This window comes from Podarcis erhardii (genome assembly GCF_964252035.2).
Source record: "Podarcis erhardii genome assembly, chromosome: 13".
NCBI classification, from domain to species: domain Eukaryota; kingdom Metazoa; phylum Chordata; class Lepidosauria; order Squamata; family Lacertidae; genus Podarcis; species Podarcis erhardii.
In genome coordinates, this window is record NC_138502.1 from 5764433 (window position 1) to 5783093 (window position 18661).

At 43.0% G+C, this 18661-nt stretch overlaps 1 protein-coding gene across 1 annotated transcript in view; it reads right to left on the minus strand.

Moving 5' to 3' along the window:
- Positions 1–18661, minus strand: part of LOC309327113 (uncharacterized protein) — a 79432-nt gene that overhangs the window by 47878 nt on the left and 12893 nt on the right. The window lies entirely within an intron of this gene.

Genomic DNA, 18661 nt, shown 5'->3' on the forward strand with positions numbered 1-18661 from the left:
GCACATCAGCTAAATCTAACAGGAGATCCATGATCGGATCTTCCCATGGTTTTTCCTCCTCTCTCTGGCAGCCCTACTCTTTTTCTGAGGAAAATGCCCTCCTCCCCAAGCTGCCATTTGCTCTGAAAATGAAAACTTTGGCCACCTGTTTCAGACACATTTGGACACCAAAAATTTCCCTCTTTTTATAAACACAAATTGACTCCCTTCATGCCTCCAGTTCCCCCAGCCCTCCAATCCTAGTTAGCTGACTTCCTCGGCTAGTCAAAATATCTTGGCAGTCTTTATCATGATAGTCTGATTTGAGTCGATAAATATAATTAACAATGTACTTGGCACCAGTGGTTAGAGAATTATATGTAGATTGATTTACCTGTTAGCTGATGTAGCAAACGGCATTTCCTTAATACAGCAGTTTGTCAAAAACACGGCTTGTTTGCATTGAAATGGCATTTTGCAAAGATTCTAGGTAATAATCTCTAAGAAATTCTTGGAAAGTGTGGCAGAGAGAAAGGGGAAATGATTGTGTGTGTGTGAAGTTGGCAGATAAATAAGGATCCAGGTGGGGGGACATGAGAGCTGCAGGTATCACTGAGCCAATAACTGTGGTAGCACAGATCATAACTCTGTAAAGGAGAGGCTCAATGAGACCACCTTTGATCGATCAATAAATGATCATTGCGGAGTTACTTTAGAAAGCAGAAGAGAACACCATTGCATGGTACAGCAAAAAGTTTCCTGCCATTAACCACCAACTTTTTTAAAAAAAACCAACATCTTTAAGAAACATCTGGGCATAGTCTGATACAGCTTAAAAGAGCCAGACCACAGACTTTATCTAGAATCTATCATGCTTCCTTTGTATTTATTTTTTAAAAAAGAAGGCTCCGATATGCCCTCTCCTCGCCACAGATAATTTGTTCTGTTCCTTTCTGATAGGAAGGTAATGATTTCTCCTTTTTGTTAGATAACAGCCCAGTTTTGATAGTTTTGTGTTGAGTTGGGAGATTCGTATTTGCACCTGAATCCCAATACATGCATTATTCTGAGAGGTGGTTCAAAAGTACATACAAATTACATTGATAATTGGCTTATTGCATCACATATAAATTGCGCTAATAAAAGTGTTACTACATCCTTCAAGCAATATGGTAAAAAAGTGCTTTTGTGTTGCTATAATAATGCCCCCCTTTTACATTTTTTATTATATATTTTTCAGATTTTAAATTTCTGACCCCAATGTTTGAGAAATCTGAAACTCCTCAGAAACCACCCAGTTGAGGAGAGGCATTGGACCAGAGGTCTTTGGTCAATCGTCCTTTTGCCATGCTACGTATATGGTGATTGGCAATACTGTCACAATCACAACACACATTTAAAACAATATAAAACTACTTTAAATAGTCATAGTGCTATTCTTCTAGAAAAAGAGGCGCCGGAACTCACAATCAACGCCTCATTGTTCTTTATAATGGCAATGGGCCCACCTGAGAGGTGCTGGAACTGGATTCTGGAGAGTTCTGGTAAGCTCCGGCTGAAAAAAAAGACCTGACTTCCCCCAATGAATTCTGGGAGCTGACGTTTGTTAAGGATGCTGATAATTGTTCGAAGACCCCTATTTCCCTCACAGAGCTATAATTCCAAGAGTTCCATGTGAAGAGGGATTGGTTGTTAAATCACTCTGGGAACTATAATTGCAGAGGGGGAATATGGAACTCCTATTCTTTGGGATTCTTTGGAAGAAGACATGACAGTTTAAAGTGGTATCATAGTACTTGAAATGTATGGTGTGAATGTGGCCTTAGGTAGACAAGGTAGCTGGGTACCCTGATTTGTTGAGGCATTTCTTTGCTTATTGGCATTTTAATTGAATTATTTATTAGAAAAAGCCACTACTCATCCAGAGAGGCCCCATGTTAAAGGTAGCTAAATGGAACTTGTTCACAGGCAGCACTCATTTGAGTCCCAGATCCAAGGTAAAGGTAAAGGACCTCTGGGCGGTTAAGTCCAGTCTAAGGCGACTATGGGGTTGTGGCACTCATCTCGCTTTCAGGCCGAGGGAGCTGGCGTTTGTCCACAAACAACTTTCCGGGTCATGTGGCCAGCATGACTAAACTGCTTCTGGCACAATGGAAAACCGTGATGGAAGCCAGAATGCACGGAAACGCTGTTTACCTTCCCACTGCAGTGGTACCTATTTATCTACTTGCACTGGCATGCTTTCAAACTGCTAGGTTGGCAGGAGCTGGGATAGAGCAACGGGAGCTCAACCCGTTGCGGGGATTCGAACTGCTGACCTTCTGATTGGCAAGCCCAAGAGGCTCAGTGGTTTAGACCACAGCGCTACCCACGCCCCTCCCCTCCTCTCACCCTGCCTCTGAGCTTCCAGAGTTCATCTGCTCAGCTGGTGATGTAAACAGCATGCAGGTATGGTTGGATCTTTGCTTGATCCAGCAGTTCTTCTGCTCTTTTGATCATCTGCATTACCCTGAAGACAAACAGCAATAGGCATCGTTCTTTGTCGCAGTACAGATGCACTTAACAGAGTGAATCTAGAAGCTTCCTCTCTTTATGTCCAAAGAGGTTTTCGTAGGGGAATGCACCACTGTGCCCCATCCACAATGAGCCAAGCCTTGACAAAAACCATTGTTTTCCTAGTGCATTCTTGAATGCGATGCTTGTGGACACTAATACTTAGCCAGCTCTCAGGACGCACCGGCTCAGTCATTCCAAACTAATATGCTCAGTTTCGCTGCAGTCTTCTTTGTAAAGCATGAGTGCAGTCCACCAGCCATGACTCGTAATAACTGTTTGCTCTCTGAAGATTTTTCGTTGCTCACAAGCAATGTTTTCCTATATTCCCTCATCATGGTGCCCTTCAGCTGGTGTCTCACTGTGAGCCACAGCAGAGCAAAAACCTGTTTTGGGGGGAAACTGTAGCTATTCTCATATGTGTGCCATCAGCTGTCCGGGTGCTGAATTTAGATGGGTAACTTCAAGGCCTCTGATGTCCCAGCTTATGGATCTTTACCTTCAAAACAGACTCAGGCTGAGCAACCTTTTAAATAAAAACTGCCCTGTAAAGCATATGGCTTTCCTACACATTACCTTTAAATGGAGCAAATATTTTAATAAGCTGCTGGTGTGAATAGGGCGGCTGCCATAAAGTTTGGCACTCAGCATACTGCCCTTTCCAAAGGAGCAAAGGAAGAGAAGGCTGCAATTTAGTGACAGAGTTGCATCATAATGATTTATGTGTATTTTTATTCATTTCTGGGGATTGTCTTTTGGTTCTCTATGATGGATTTCAGGATGATGGCACTAAAAACCCAGACTTCAGCCTGCCCATTTGAGGGAGGAGCTTTTGGTACCAGAGAACACCCTCTTTGCCCTTGCACACATCCCAGCAAGCAGTTTTTGTACTGAGATGTAGCACTGTGGCCCACTATATTCTCCCACAATGGTCCGTACTAGAACTAAATCTTTTATTGCTGAGTGAGGCAGAGTATCATTGTTTTGGATGTGTTTGTAATATTTCAGCCCTAAGTGATGAATTCTGCCATGGAAATAAACACAGCATGTGATGGAAAATATTTCTATTCTTTACACGGGTCTCTTCACTTGGCTTATAAAATAAGTCAGTCACTTCATCATCCACAATCCTACACGGGTGGAGATTTTATCAGTGGGCTCAAATTTTTATCATCTTGCGAACCTTAGATAAAACAACCAACCCACCAACGACAACAACAATGACATGCTTCTAACCCTTACAGTTGAAAGTGTATTAAGGACAGTGCATGGGTAAAGTTCAGAACTAGCTGTAATGGGATTTTAGGAGTGAGGATGTTGATCCGTGTCTGATGATTGCCCTCTCCCTGGGCCTTCTGAAATGCAACAATGCATTTACTGATCATGTTGGTATCCCACTTCCAACAAGGAAAATGGAAGACGATCCCTCATTTTATCATCACAACAACTCTGTGAAGTGGGTTAGCAGGGGCCTGAACCCAGAGTTTCCCAAGACAATCCCCATTGCTCTATCCATTAAGTTGCTCTCAGTAAGGGCTCTCAGAAACAGAATGCCAGTGCAGCCATTTTAAAAAATGACCTGCTTTCAAGCACACCCTTAAAAATATGCCCTCTCTTTCCTCTCAATGACATAAATCACATGTAAACATACATCCTTTATATCTACTCAGCACCTATCCATCATTTCTCTATACAGTGGTACCTCTAGTTACAAATTTAATTTGTTCTGGAGGTCCGTTCTTAACCTGAAACTGTTCTTAACTAGAGGCTGGCTTTCGCTCTTGCTGACGCTGCACCACCGACACATGATTTTGGTTCTCATCCTGGGGCAAAGTTCTCAACTCAAGGTAACTCTTCCAGGTTAGCGGAGTTGGTAACCTGAAGTGTTTGTAACCTGAGGCATTTGTAACTCGAGGTACCACTGTATACCTTTCCTCCAAAATCTATATAACACAACTTGCCACCTAATGCAACATGAGTCTTTTCCTTGCTCCCTTCTTTCTCTGTCTTATCATTATTTACCTCTACATATGCCCTTTCTACCTTGATAGTCATAGCATCTCTGGATATATGAAGCTCACTTTGCCACCAAAGAAACTCACAGAGAAGGCACTAGGGAATTAAAAAGCCATTTCTTTATCCCCCATCCCCTTTCTCAAGGTCTAAAATTAATCCTAAACAGGAAGTCTGTTTCTGCTTCCTCCCACATTTGAAACAGGAAGCCAGAAAAGACCCTGAGGTTGATTTTGGAGACGAGATGAAGGAAAAATAATATGTAATGAATGTTGGGGGATGGGGCAACAGAAAGGGAGAACGTCCGCTCTGCTTTCTTGAAATTAGCTAAAAAGAAAGTTTTCAGAATGGGACTCCGAAACAAGTCATCCAGCCATTTTTGAGGTGGAAGAACGACTACCAAGTAACATTCCCCTGAGCTTTCATGTGACCAAAACATTGTAACTAGCAAAAGCAGAAACCCTAATCAAGCCTCTCATTTTTTGCCACCCTCATTTCAACTATTCTTCTTAACTACTTTATACACTGGCTTGTTTCTTTTTACCAGGAAAAAAACCCTGAACTAAATGCAATGATGCAAATGTAGCCATTTAGCATAATTTATTCTTTTAGCACTAACAATCACACCACATCAGGTGGCAGGGTTTAAGTGAGCTAGAAGATGCATGGTCACGCTGCATCCAACTATGCATTTTCTAGATAACATATTGTGGTTTACTCTTGGTATTTGTATGAGTAGAAATCACTGTGCTGCCCGGGGCTCACAATGATACAAACTCTGACTAAAAACTCCCCTTCTGCTCTGGACCACAGCCTGTAATATCCATGAAGACCCTAAGTTGAAGCAATGGGTCAAGGCAGAAAGCTGTCTGTGGACAAATGCCAGCTCCCTTAGCCTGAAAGCGAGATGCATGCCTCAACTCCACAGTCGCTTTTGACTAGACTTAACCATCCAGGTGTCCTTTACCTTTACCTTTTTTGCTTTCTTAACAGGATAAACTGGCAGGCAGATAAATATGCATGTTGATTTAGGAGATCTGTCTGTGCCCATGTATAGATTTCCAGATGCTCAATCATGGCTTTTAGAAAAAATGTCAAAATGTTCTTTGTAAGAGCTTTGCTAAGCGTTGGGTGACTCCTTTCATTTGATCTTCCTTTTTTTCTCCTGCTGTTTTTCATAAAGGGTAGCATCCATTACTATAATCTACATAGAAATATGTGATTCATAAAACTGTAGGTGGTTTCCCATTCCCCCATGTTTTATCTTGGTTTGAATGAAGTCCAGGTGATCCATTAGCAAAACATGAAGGTTTATTGAGTCCATAGGAGGCCACAGCAAATGATTGCATCACACAGTGTGCAGGCATAGCCTACAGGTTGTAAGCTTTTAATGTACAGTATTGTAGTGTGTACAGTGATCCAAGCCAATGCCAGAAGCATAGGTGTGTGTTATCTCTGCATAGGAGCTTCTCCAGTTCCGTCTTTTATGGTCTGATCCACATAGAAGGAAAAATGAAATGGTAAAGTGCTTTGATGGTACAGTAGACTAAATACGATGGACTCCTTGGAGACATGTTTATTACCGATTAGATTTATTGGTTCCCTTTTTGCCACGGCAACCCAAAGCAACTTACAGTATTCTGAGCAATTAAAACTAGCATCAAAAAAAATCTAAAAGACAATTCTACCTTTTATATATATATATATATATATAAACTAGATTAAAACATACTATCCATGCAAAAAGACCATAGATAATGAAAAGCCAAAGGCCTGATGAAAAAGAAATGCTTTTGCCTGGCTCCTAGGGATATGTAATGATGGTGCCAGGTGAGCCTCCCAGGGGAGAAGCACTGAAAAGGCCCGTTCTTGTGTTGCCACCCTCGGACCTCCCACAGAGGGAGCACATGAAGAAGGGCCTCAGATGATGATCACAGAGTCTGAGTAGACATCTGATAGGCCACTGACATGCACAGAATGCTTGGCTAGATGGGCCTTTGATCGAACCTAGCAGAGCATACCTGGAATTATCATGCCCAATGGACAGCCAGGAAACCAGGATTTATTAATGTAGGGAAGAACAGGAGTGCCTTTTGCTTGTATGTCTTTGGCATGTTGATGGGACAACTCCTTCCAAGCCTCCATAAAGAGACATCCTGTTGGCTTCCACAGGTTCCCTGTTTGGCGATATGATGGCATTTTGGAGGGTCACATGTACCCCACTTACGCTCTAGATGGTGAGGTGTCTCAAGCACACCCAGCCCAATGAGGACAAGGGAATGGAAATTTAGTTCTTTGTTGGCAAAACACTTAGTTACACCAACTCCTAAGGTGCAGGTGATATACATACCACTCCTGCTAATTAGCTGTCTAGGCAACTACTTCTTCAGTAGTTGTGCTCCAGCTGAGATAGCTGGAGCGACAGCATGACCATACATCTTCTAGCTCACTTAAACCAGAAGCCTTTTTACTCAGATTAACAGGATGAAATACCAAAGGACTTAAAAATATTATTTATGTATGTGACAACAGCCACAAGAATGTTGTTTGCCCAGAAGTGGAAGGAGGAGAAGGTAGCAACAAAAGAAGAATGGATTACTAAGATGATGGACTATGCTGAAATGGCAAAGATGACTGTGAAGATCAGAGATCAAGATGAGAAAAAGTTTGACCAGGAATGGAAGAAATTTACAGACTATTTAAAAGACCACTGTAAATATATTAAAATGTTTGCAGGCTTGATATAACATTTATGAAAGAGTATAATTTGGATAAATACCAGTAAATTAGGATACTCATGTATTAACTAGCAGAGAATAACAGCAATTATCAATGCATCTAAGAGCTCAGAGAGCTCTTATTGTTTTTCCATAGCTTCAATGGAATCTTCCAGTTAAACCCTTTCAGCAATACAGTGGTACCTCAGGTTACAAACAAACACTTTGGGTTACAGACTCCGCTAACCTGGAAGTAGTACCTTGGGTTAAGAACTTTACCTCAGGATGAGAACAGAAATCGCGCGCCAGTGGCTCGGTGGCAGCGGGAGGTCCCATTAGCTAAAGTTGTACCTCAGGTTAAGAATGGTTTCAGGTTAAGAGCAGACCTCCAGAACGAATTAAGTTCGTAACCAGAGGTACCACTGTACACATAACCATTTCAGTGTCAATAATACTTAACATATTGTCTCACCCCATATATACTTGATCTATCACCACTCTCTACAAGTGAGGGCCTCCTGCAGATAGCATCTTATCAGGATTGGAATGGGACCTGTTGGGATTCCTCCTATTAAGTCAGTTGCAATCTCTGTTGTCTTTTAGGCAGTGGCAAAGCTACCTGCTCCAGCACCGGGAGCAGTGTATATCCGGGGGTGTGGCTGGTGCGCATCCCAGGGGGTGTGGCATGCCACCTACGGGGGCGCGTTGGGGTATGTGCAGCGAGTGCCGAGCATCCTGGGGGGGGGGGCAGCCACAATGCCCCCCCCCGGGATGGCACCTGGGACGGATCGCTCCCCCTGCCTCCGCCTTCGTCCGCCAGTGCTTTTAGGTACCTACTGAAGCCTTCTTTAAATAAGCCTTTTAAGTAGACACCTTTCCCAGTCTGCATCCGTGCTGGAATTGTGTTTAGATGTCTTAATCTCTTTTATTGTTTGTGTCTTTGCCTCCCTGGACTCCTTTGGGAAGAAGGCTGGAATATATGCTTTTATCTGCTTTTTTTGCATCTGCTTTATTTATTCACTACTGTCATTTTATAGTTTTAGTGATTTTTGTCTCATCTAATTTTTTGCTTTACTGAGAATCTTTAACAGTCCTTGGGAGGGTGAGTTATCTTGGAAAGTGGCCTTGGCCCAGTATACCTGAAGGAGCGTCTCCACCCCCATCGTTCTGCCCAGACACTCATTGCGAGAAGCAAAGCTACAGGGAACCAGGAAGAGGGCCTTCTCAGTAGTGGCGCCTGCCCTGTGGAACGCCCTCCCATCAGATGTCAAAGTGATAAACAACTACCTGACATTCAGAAGACATCTTAAGGCAGCCCTGTTCAGGGAAGTTTTTAATCTGTGATATTTTAGTGTATTTTTGGTTTTTATGGAAGCCGCCCAGAGTGGCTGGGGAAACCCAGCCAGATGGGCGGGGTACAAATAATAAATTATTATTATTATTATTATTATTATTATTATTATTATTATTATATCTTCATTAAACAAACAAAAGGCCTCCCTATCTCTTTGCCCCTTCCCTCAAATTCCATTCTTTACTTCCTTCAACTTCTCTACTCAAGTAAACTCTGGGTCTTTGTCAGCTTCCTGCTTCAATGGTGGGAGGAAAGAGAATGAAAACAGACTTCCTGACTAAGAATTAATTTTGGATGCTGAAGGGGGGAAGTGCGGAGGGAAAGAGAGGTGGCAGTTTTATTTTTTGTGGCGAACCATGCTTCATGCATTTAGAGCTGCATACAAAAATCCAGGCAGACTTGACATCTTTTAAAGACAAAGAATGACAAGGCAGTGAGGAAATTAAGGAAGAGAAAGTTTGGTGCTGAGTAACGTTGGCAGTCAAACAGAGCACTAGATATTTATGAGTGGATAATAGAGGTAGACTTGGTATTTGTGTTGTGTGCTTGTGTGTGTGAGAGAGGGTGTGTGTGCTTGAGTGGAAAATAGAGAATAATAATGTGCACATGCTGCTAAGAAGAGAGACTGATATGTGTTTCCCCTGAAGAACGTCAGATCTACCAGCAGGTGAGATGCCTCTGGGTTTTTTTTGCCTATTTGATCCTATTCTGTGTGAGCTATTTGCCTATGTTCTTAATGTGCTGGGAAAGTTTAAGGATGTATTTAAATAATGGACAAGACTTGGGAAACATTTTCTGCCTCTTTCTCCATTACACGAGTCCCAGATTGCTTTATGTGGAAAGTTCTGGAGATATATGTAAAAAAAAACTGGACGTCATTCTTACGTTTGTGTTTAAGAAGACAGAGAGTAGCAGATGCTTGGGTTATTATAGTTCAGACTAAGATTTATTCGTTCCAGATTGATGCCTTAGCTTTGTCAAAGTGGAGATGCCTTGTGGTCTGTTGGCCTTGTGGTCTGTTGGTCTACCCATATTTCACAGGCATCCTTCCTTTCTGAACATGGGGGATTTTTGTAAGGATGTTTATCACAGTGCCGTCCCAGTTGCCACTGTGACGTGTTCCCATACAAAAACTGTGTGATAGGAAACGAGTGGGAAAGCATCGAGGACCATGCTCCATGAAGAACACTGGTTTGGAGGGAACTGTGGTTTCACATTTCCGTGAATATTTTATTGTCTGAAGAAATGGATGGCGTGCTTTAGGTCAGTTTTGAAATGGTACATTACGTTTCCTCCTAGTGCTCACAGCAGAACATAGAGCCATCACTACAGCCTCACTATGTCAACTGTGGCTGTAGAGTTGCTGCATTTTTTGCAGATATATACAATTGTCCCACAGTGGTCTGTGCCCTCACAAAACCTTAAAAGCTTGCTCAGACTTGGGTTCTTTCTGGTGCAGGGAGGGACAGGACAGAAGGGGAGTTGTCAGTTTTCTTAAATAAAGCAAGATCAGGAGGGAAACCACAGAACCTCTATTTAGGTCAGGAGCGGAGAACCTGTAACCTGTCAGATGTTGTTTGATTCCAACTCTCTTCAGCCACAGCCAGCATGTGGTCAGGGATGATGGTCAGTGATGATGGGAGTTGTAGTCCAGCAACATCATGAAAGCCACAGGTTATCTGCTTCTTCTTTAAATATATGGTTTATGATGGTTTCTCTCCTGATTACATCTGCCTTGATTAAAAAAAATATGTTTTGTAACATATTCCTCTCCCCCTCCTATTTTATTTGATAAGAATATGGTTCTTGAAAAGTAGTATAGAGATATGTTAGTTAAAGAAATAAAATTTGATAATAATGTGATTTTTGTGTGATTTATCCTAGGCACAGTCCATTTTGGGAAAGAGGTGTATAATCTGAACGAAATGAAATGAAACTATTAAAGTTTTCCATTGTTTTGGCTGGCCCTGGAACTTAGAGGAGACTCTCCAGTGCAAATGAGTGAGTTTGTCACTGTCAAGGAATGCTAGAAGACCACAGTGATACATGCCCAAACCAAAACCACTGGAGAAAAATCTGACTTGTTAAAAGAACCAGATGTATCTGATAATAATGCTCTGATTTTGACAGAAAATTACCTCCTGCAGCTCTCAGGCTTTACTGATTTTATGTATAATTGCCCTCAAATCCTAAAATTAATTTAACCCTTAATCCTAAATCTAACCTCAAATTTTAACCCGCACTATTTATGCCTTAACCCTGGTGATTTCTACTTGTAAACTAGATATTTAGTAGCAAAAAAATATGTGTTGGGAGTTCCAACAACTGCTTCTCCATTGCAGAGATCTTTTGCACCTGAACATGGCACAATAAAAATCATGTACACAATATAAGAAGTAAATTTAGCAACAGCAGCACAACTGGATCCATTTCCTCTTTAATAATCTGTGCAGGTTTCTGATAGGGCATTAGTCACTGTGATAATAACCACTGCCTCTAATCATATCCACCTTGATACATGGTTTGACAAAAAATGAAGCGTTGACGAATATTGCTCAGAAATACGTATTTAGTTAGTTCGCCCACTCTAACTTTTGCCCATGGTACTGTCGGTGTAAAGACATTTTCTATTCTCAGTTGAGAGCCTAAAAAGTGGACATGGAATTTGTGTGTCATCTGAATCCCTTCCTTTTGAAGTAATTCACATGCAGTGGAGGAAGCCACCCTACAAACATGTGGAGATGTTAGGAATGATCTTTGAGCGAGTGTAAGGGGCTGCTGGTGGAAGCAAAAAAGTGATATATCCTAGTGTTTGCATGTTTGCATGCCTAAAATCAACATAAATATATTTTTGTTTAGAGAAAAGCATATTTTTTAAAAGACTGCAACATGTCTTTGCCACTTGAATGTGGCCCACTGAAGGGGAACAATTCAATTCATATTCGTATATTTATATACAAAAAACTTAGCTTTTGCTTCACTGTTGGTTGGCTGAGCAGGTTTTTGCTACAGTATCCATCACTGTGGAGCCCCAGTTATACACACCATGGTAAAAGGCGTGACAAAAATCTGCAGGATTCAGGAGCAATAAGAGTGGTAATCCATTCTGACTTTTGCCTGTGACATAAAATAGTTGCTTTTTCTTAGATGGGATTCTTAAATGTGGTCATAAAACCACTTATCCTAATGAAGTTAATGGGACCATCTTCTGGCTCAGGTGGTTGTGGGCAGAGTGAAGAACATTCATCAGCAATGTTTTCCCTCCTGCAATGCTGCATTATTTCAGGTCTATCCTTCAAGTGGTTAAGTATAATGGTTCAAATGACACAGAAAAGAAGAGTGCATGTGTTTAAAATGGAAAATGGGTAAATGTGTATTCCTAACATTGGAGGTTTTCCCACAATGTTGTTGGTTTTCTAAAGGACTCTGAGGGTCCTGCTGAGTTAATGATGAACTAACTTGTCGTTGTTCTTTGGTAGCTAACATGTGAGTGTTGTAACCTTAGATCAAGTGATGAAGGTATTGAGTTGCAAATCACCATTTTGAAGGGAGTTGCCTGTTTCAGTCTCTCTGAAGGCTACAGGGAGAAAAATGCAAGTAAATGGCTCTCCCAAGAACTAAAAAAGCCTGGGGTTAGAGGCAGGCTAAAAGCAGGATGGAATGGGGAGAGCATAGTGTTTGGGATACCTGCTCTGAAATTTGTCTGTGGTTTGACAAAAAATGAAGTGTTGACGAATATTGCTCAGAAATAAGTATTCCATGGCCCATGAAAATAAGGTACTTGATATCCTCTGGTAAAAGGTTTGTATAGAACTGATTATTCCAGTTTGAGTCTACAAAAGCCAAAGGGGCTTATTTGTGCTTGGGTGGTTGGTGGCAGTCCGATAGTTTTCCTTTGAATGCCCCTATTTCCAGTTTCCCATCAGACCACTTTTTATATTTTCAAGTATGTCCTACAAATTCTATTATAGAGAACCAGCACTTGTGGTTGTGGTTAGCATCCGTCTGTCTTGGGAGGAGTGCGCCTTTGGGAGTGAAGTCACGCTGTTGGAAGGCTGAGACTGATATGGGAGAGACAGGTTTTGTTGCAGCTGGGGCAGATGCACCATAGCATTTATTCTGTCTGCTCTCCTCCCAGAAGCCATTCTTCCTCTGGTCACTGCTATGGATGCATGACCTGACTGTTTGTCTCCAAGCACTGGGGTTGTCTGCAAGGGATTGATGTTGCCAGCCATGTCATGTTTGCAGACATCTTTATAATGCAGAGTTGGTCTGCCGCCAAATGGCATGCGGCTTCACTCGGCAGGGGAAGCGGAGGACTCACAGCACCACCCCCCCGTCACCCGCTCCGTAGCCTTTAAAAAGGCTCCTTCGCGTGGTCGGGGGGGCGCAAACGGTGCCCGCCGAGTCACCATGCCCATGGGTTTCAGCGCCCATGGTTTTTGAGGGTCCCCGCGTCGCCGGCGCGGTAGAACCCAGCCCCTGCCGAGCAGGCTCCCTCCGGAGCTCGGAGGGAGTCCGCCATTCGGCGATGGCGCCAACCCGGAAGTTGGATGGCCCTGGAATGAAACCAGCTCCTGTAGGGCACTGATACTGATAAGACAGATAAATATACAAATACTATTCTTGGGTAAAAGTCTGCAGTGAATGGACAGTTAGCTGTTTGGTTGGAGTTTATGACATTCTTTATGTTGCTATCGTAGCTCCCATAGAAATATTGTGGTATATTCCTGTCAGGAGTGTCAGTTTGACTCCGCAAACGTGGGTGCCAGTAGTCGTGGGGGCCATGCAGCATGCATGGCCTTGGTACTGAAATTTGTAGAGCTGCTAGTAAATAGAGACATTCAACCTGGAATTCCCAGGCCTTGGCTAGTGGAGAAGCTTGACATATCTTTTTGTTTTTTTTTAATAAATATTTATTAAAGTTTTTAAATATCAATGCACAAATAATAAACAGTCTTACTTCTGTCACAAACATAATTTCATCACTTCTTTGGACTCCCTCACGTCTCCCGCTCCCATTTACATCGTTAAAAGTTTTTTCCAGACAAATTATCAACTTGTTTACAATCTCAGCTTGACATATCTTTTTGATCCATCTTAAAGTTTACAAGGGAGACGGGTGGCGCTGTGGGTTAAACCACAGAGCCTAGGACTTGCCGATCAGAAGGTTGGCAGTTCGAATCCCCGTGACGGGGTGAGCTCCCATTGCTCGGTCCCTGCTCCTGCCAACCTAGCAGTTTGAAAGCACGTCAAAGTGCAAGTACATAAATAGGTACCACTCCGGCGGGAAGGTAAACAGCATTTCCGTGCGCTGCTCTGGTTTGCCAGAAGCAGCTTAGTCATGCTGGCCACATGACCCAGAAGCTGTATGCCGGCTCCCTTGGCCAATAAAGCGAGATGAGCGCCGCAACCCCAGAGTCAGTCACGACTGGACCTAATGGTCAGGGGTCCCTTTACCTTTAAAGTTTACAAGGCCACAGCCAAATTAATGGTGGTGGGCAAAAATAATCTACAAATGCATTCTTTTAAACTCCTCTACTTTCAAAAGTTCACGTTTTAGTAACAGTAATGCAGTTGCTTTTTAAAGTGCTGATAATGGATAATGTTGGTTTTTTGGATAGGTGTGGGAAACCTTTGACCCTCCAGACCTTGCTGAACTGCAGCTCCCATCATCCCCGGCCATTGGCCATGCTTTCAGGGGCTGATGGGAGTTGGATTCAAGCAACAGTTGGAAGGCCAAAGGTTCCATCTACTTGTGTTTTAGGGGTATTTTGTAATGCACAATAACTGAACAAAAACTGTGGAACACCCTCCCATCAGATGTCAAAGAAATAAGCAACTATCTGACTTTAGATGACATCTGAAGGCAGCCCTATTTAAGGAAGTTTTTAATGTTTTATGTTTTATCATATTTTTAATATTCTGTTGTGTGCCGCCCAGAGTGGCTGGGGAAACCCAGCCAGTTGGGCAGGGTATAAATAAATAAATAAATAAATAAATAAATAAATAAATATAATTAGAATAAATAAATAATGGTTTTTGCAAGAAAATCTGGTTAAAGATTTGATTTTAAAAAACGATCCCTCCCAGTACAATTCAGAACTAAAATTTGATCCTGCCCACTCCCCCTAATTTCAGATTGCTGCAGTTTCAACAATAGGCCAATATTTTTTCCTGCCTGCCTGAGTTGCACTTAAACAGAAGCACAAACATAGTGGTCCCAGGTTTTTGATAGGCTTCATTTCACTGTGTCGCCAGCCCAGCTGGGCACAGTGCTGCAGCGCTGTGCTAAATCCTCCAGCATGACTTATGTTGCAACCTGCTTCCCCTTCAGCTGGAGTGGGGGTTTGTTTTGTGGTTAGGGTATGGAATTTCACAGAATATCATCCTCCCAGGTTTATCAAAACACACATTTTGGGCTCCTGTCTCTTGAAAGGCAGGATCGAAAGTGCAGGGATGTGCTTGCTTTCAGGAGAACCAGGAGATATGGGTGGTGGTGCCCACAGAGCTGTTAAGACCGTGTTCATGGAAGACAATCTTACTTGTCTATGAGACTTCCAGGACTTCTTTTCAGCCAGAGCTCACCAGAGCTCCCGCCTGTTCCTTTGTGAGCTGTGATGGTTTCCCATGACCCTGAGGTTTGGGTGGCCTTCGCTAAGGACTGAACTTTTAGTGTGGCAGGACCTGCCCTGTGGAAGTCCTTGCCTGTAAAAGTTCAGCAGGAACCAGTCCTCTGTCCCTTCAGGTGTCTTTTAAAAACCTTGGATTAAGCAGGATTTTAGAACATGATTCTGCACCCCCTTTTAGCTGATAAGTATTTATGGATGCTTTTATGGATGTTGCTGTTGATTTCCTTCTTATATGCAGTGCTTTTGGGGGGCAGGATTACGCATACCTAAACATTTTGTGAATCCCAGTTTGAATTCACAAATATATAAAGCAGAGCTCTCTGTTAGCAAGAAAGGCTACTACATGAAATTGATCTTTTTATCCCCTTAAGTTTCGCTACAGTGAGTTGTCTGTTCCCTTTCCAGGAATGATTATGTGAAGCTCAATGGAGTGGGACTGTAGCTTAATGTTAGAGCTCGGTTTCATGCAAATGTCCCATGTTCACACACACATCTGCCTCATCTGCAGGTATGGCTGAGAGAGATTCCCGCATGAAACCCTGGAAAACCGCTGCCGATGTGTCAACAATAGAGTGAGATGGATGAAAGGTTTGGCTGAAGCAACTTCCGGTGGTCTTAATTTGAAGGAATTATGCAGAGCGATGGCAACAAAGAGCTGAATTTTGTATGCCAATCCAGAAAAGGAGAAGCTGGTTGTGCCAAGGGAGAACACCTTCTTTGCTCATATCCCTGCAAATAGTTTTTGTATTGGAATGTAACACTGTGGCTGCTATAGTATCCACAATGACTTTTGCTGCTGCAAAAACCTTTATCAACACCGGGCACACTGGTTGTTGGAGGAGGGAACCTGAAACGTTGCAACCACAAATGACAAATTCTGCAGCTGAAGGATCTTCTTCTTCTTTTCTTCTTCTTCTTCTTCATCTTTGCATCCATTCATTTACAAGCTCTTCCTCTGGCTTACACAATAAGCAGAGCGGTTTTCCATTCATGTTTCCATTGCAGATCTTGGATTTGCAATTTTTGATGCAGTGCTCTGAGAATCCTAGACACTGACTTCATTTTTTTAAAGGGCAAGTTTCTAGCCCTTATGGCTGTGTAGGTCAGGGATAGCCAATGGGATGCCCTCCAGTTATTGTTGGACTGCAACTCCCATCATCCCCAGCTAGCATGGCCAGTACTTAGGAGTGATGGGAGCTGGAGTCTTGCAGGTTGACTATCCCTGGTAGTGGGTGAAGTTGCATTTGCTCATGGAGAAAGCTTTGAATTAGATTTAAATATCCAGAATACTTCCTGCTGCTCCGCATGAGTAGCAGAAACCAAATGGATTATGCAAAATTGTTAAATTTGCACAAAGTACATTTTGTGAGCTAGCACTCTCTCTCTCTCTCTCTCTCTCTCTCTCTCTCTCTCTCTCTCTCGGAATGGAGAGTACAGAGCCCAGTATCTAAAAAGCTGTTAATAGTGGCACCTGAAATGTAGATAGAAAATTCAATAATAATAATAATAATAATAATAATAATAATAATAATAATAATAATTTATTATTTATACCCCGCCTATCTGGGCGGCTTCCATAGAAACCAAAAATACAGTTAAATATCACACGTTAAAAACTTCCCTGAACAGGGCTGCCTGAAGATGTCTTCTGAATGTCAGGTAGTTGTTTATCGCTTTGACATCTGCTGGAAGGGCGTTCCACAGGGCGGGCGCCACTACCGAGAAGGCCCTCTGCCTGGTTCCCTGTAGCTTTGCTTCTCGCAATGAGGGAACCTCCAGAAGGCCCTCGGCGCTGGACCTCAGCGTCCGGGCAGAATGATGGGGGTGGAGACGCTCCTTCAGGTATACTGGACCAAGGCCGTTTAGGGCTTTAAAGGTCAGCACCAATACTTTGAATTGTGCTCGGAAACGTAACGGGAGCCGATGTGGGTCTTTCAAGACCGGTGTTATATGGTCTCGGCGGCCACCCCCAGTCACCAGTCTAGCTGCCGCATTCTGGATTAGTTGTAGTTTCCGAGTCACCTTCAAAGGTAGCCCCACGTAGAGTGCATTGCAGTAGTCCAAGCGGGAGATAATCAGAGCATGCACCACTCTGGCGAGACAGTCCACAGGCAGATCCCTATCTCAGCCTACGTACCCTATCCCTATCTCAGCCTACGTACCAGATGGAGCTGGTAAACAGCTGCCCTGGACACAGATTTGACCTGTGCCTCCATGGACAGCCGTGAGTCCAAAATGACTCCCAGGCTGCGCACCTGGTCCTTCAGGGGCACAGTTACCCCATTCAGGACCAGGGAATCCTCCACACCTGCCCACCTCCTGTCCCCCAAAAACAGTACTTCTGTCTTGTCAGGATTCAACCTCAATCTGTTAGCCGCCATCCATCCTCTAACTGCCTCCAGACACTCACACAGGACCTTCACTGCAATAGTTATTGCAGTCTAGATTTCCAAGTCATCTCATATTCTGGGCCTAGAAGACTAGCTTCCTTGACTCAGATGCTTTTATAAAGGAACACTGTGGGGAAACTCATCTTATGGTCATTTCCCCACCAAAATGACCCTCATAATTGCCTACCCCCCAAAACACCCCTGCTGCATTCTGCCAGTTCTGGTATCAATAAAGTTCACCTTTGAGAAACAAGATTTTCCTTGTTGCTCTGCCCTACATATGCTCCTTTCATTCTTTAGTCCCTTTATCTCATCCCCTCAAGTGACCTCAAAGTGTTTGCCAGCTTCCTGCTTCAACGGTTGGGAGGAAAGAGAAATAGAACAGGTTTCCTGTCCAAAATTAATTTTGGATGCTGAGGGCGGGAACAATGGCAGTTTCATTCCCCTTTGCCTTCTCTGCAGGCTTCTTTGGTGGCAAGCTTACTACTCATATCTAGAGAGGTGTGTGACAGTCAAGGCAGAGCCGACACATTGAAAGATGAAGAATGAACAGGGCGAAAGAGTGCGTGAGGAAGAGAGGGCTCAGTGCTGTGTTATGTGAGGAGTCATACTGAACAGGAGACTGAGCTGTAGATGGCCTGACAGAATAAGGTACAGGAGTGGTACATATGTGTGTACTTGAGAGGCAGAAAAAGATGAAATAATGCACTTTAAGCTTGAACTTGTTCTACCGTGGCATCAGCTATTTATCAAAATGGGAACTCTGTGTGGTGGATCTGTACCTTAGTGGCTTCTTAAAATGGTGACATGGTTGGATTAAAAAAAGAAAATTCTTTTGCTTTGGTAGAGCCCAAGAATATCATTTGATCAATCAATTTCATTTGTATCCTGTCCTTCTGCCAAGGAGCTCAGGGTGGTACCCAAGGCTGTTCATCCATTTTATCCTCACAACAATCCTGCGAGGTAGGTTAGTCTGAGAGATAGTGTACAAAAACTGTACATGCCTTCATGGCTGTGTGAGTG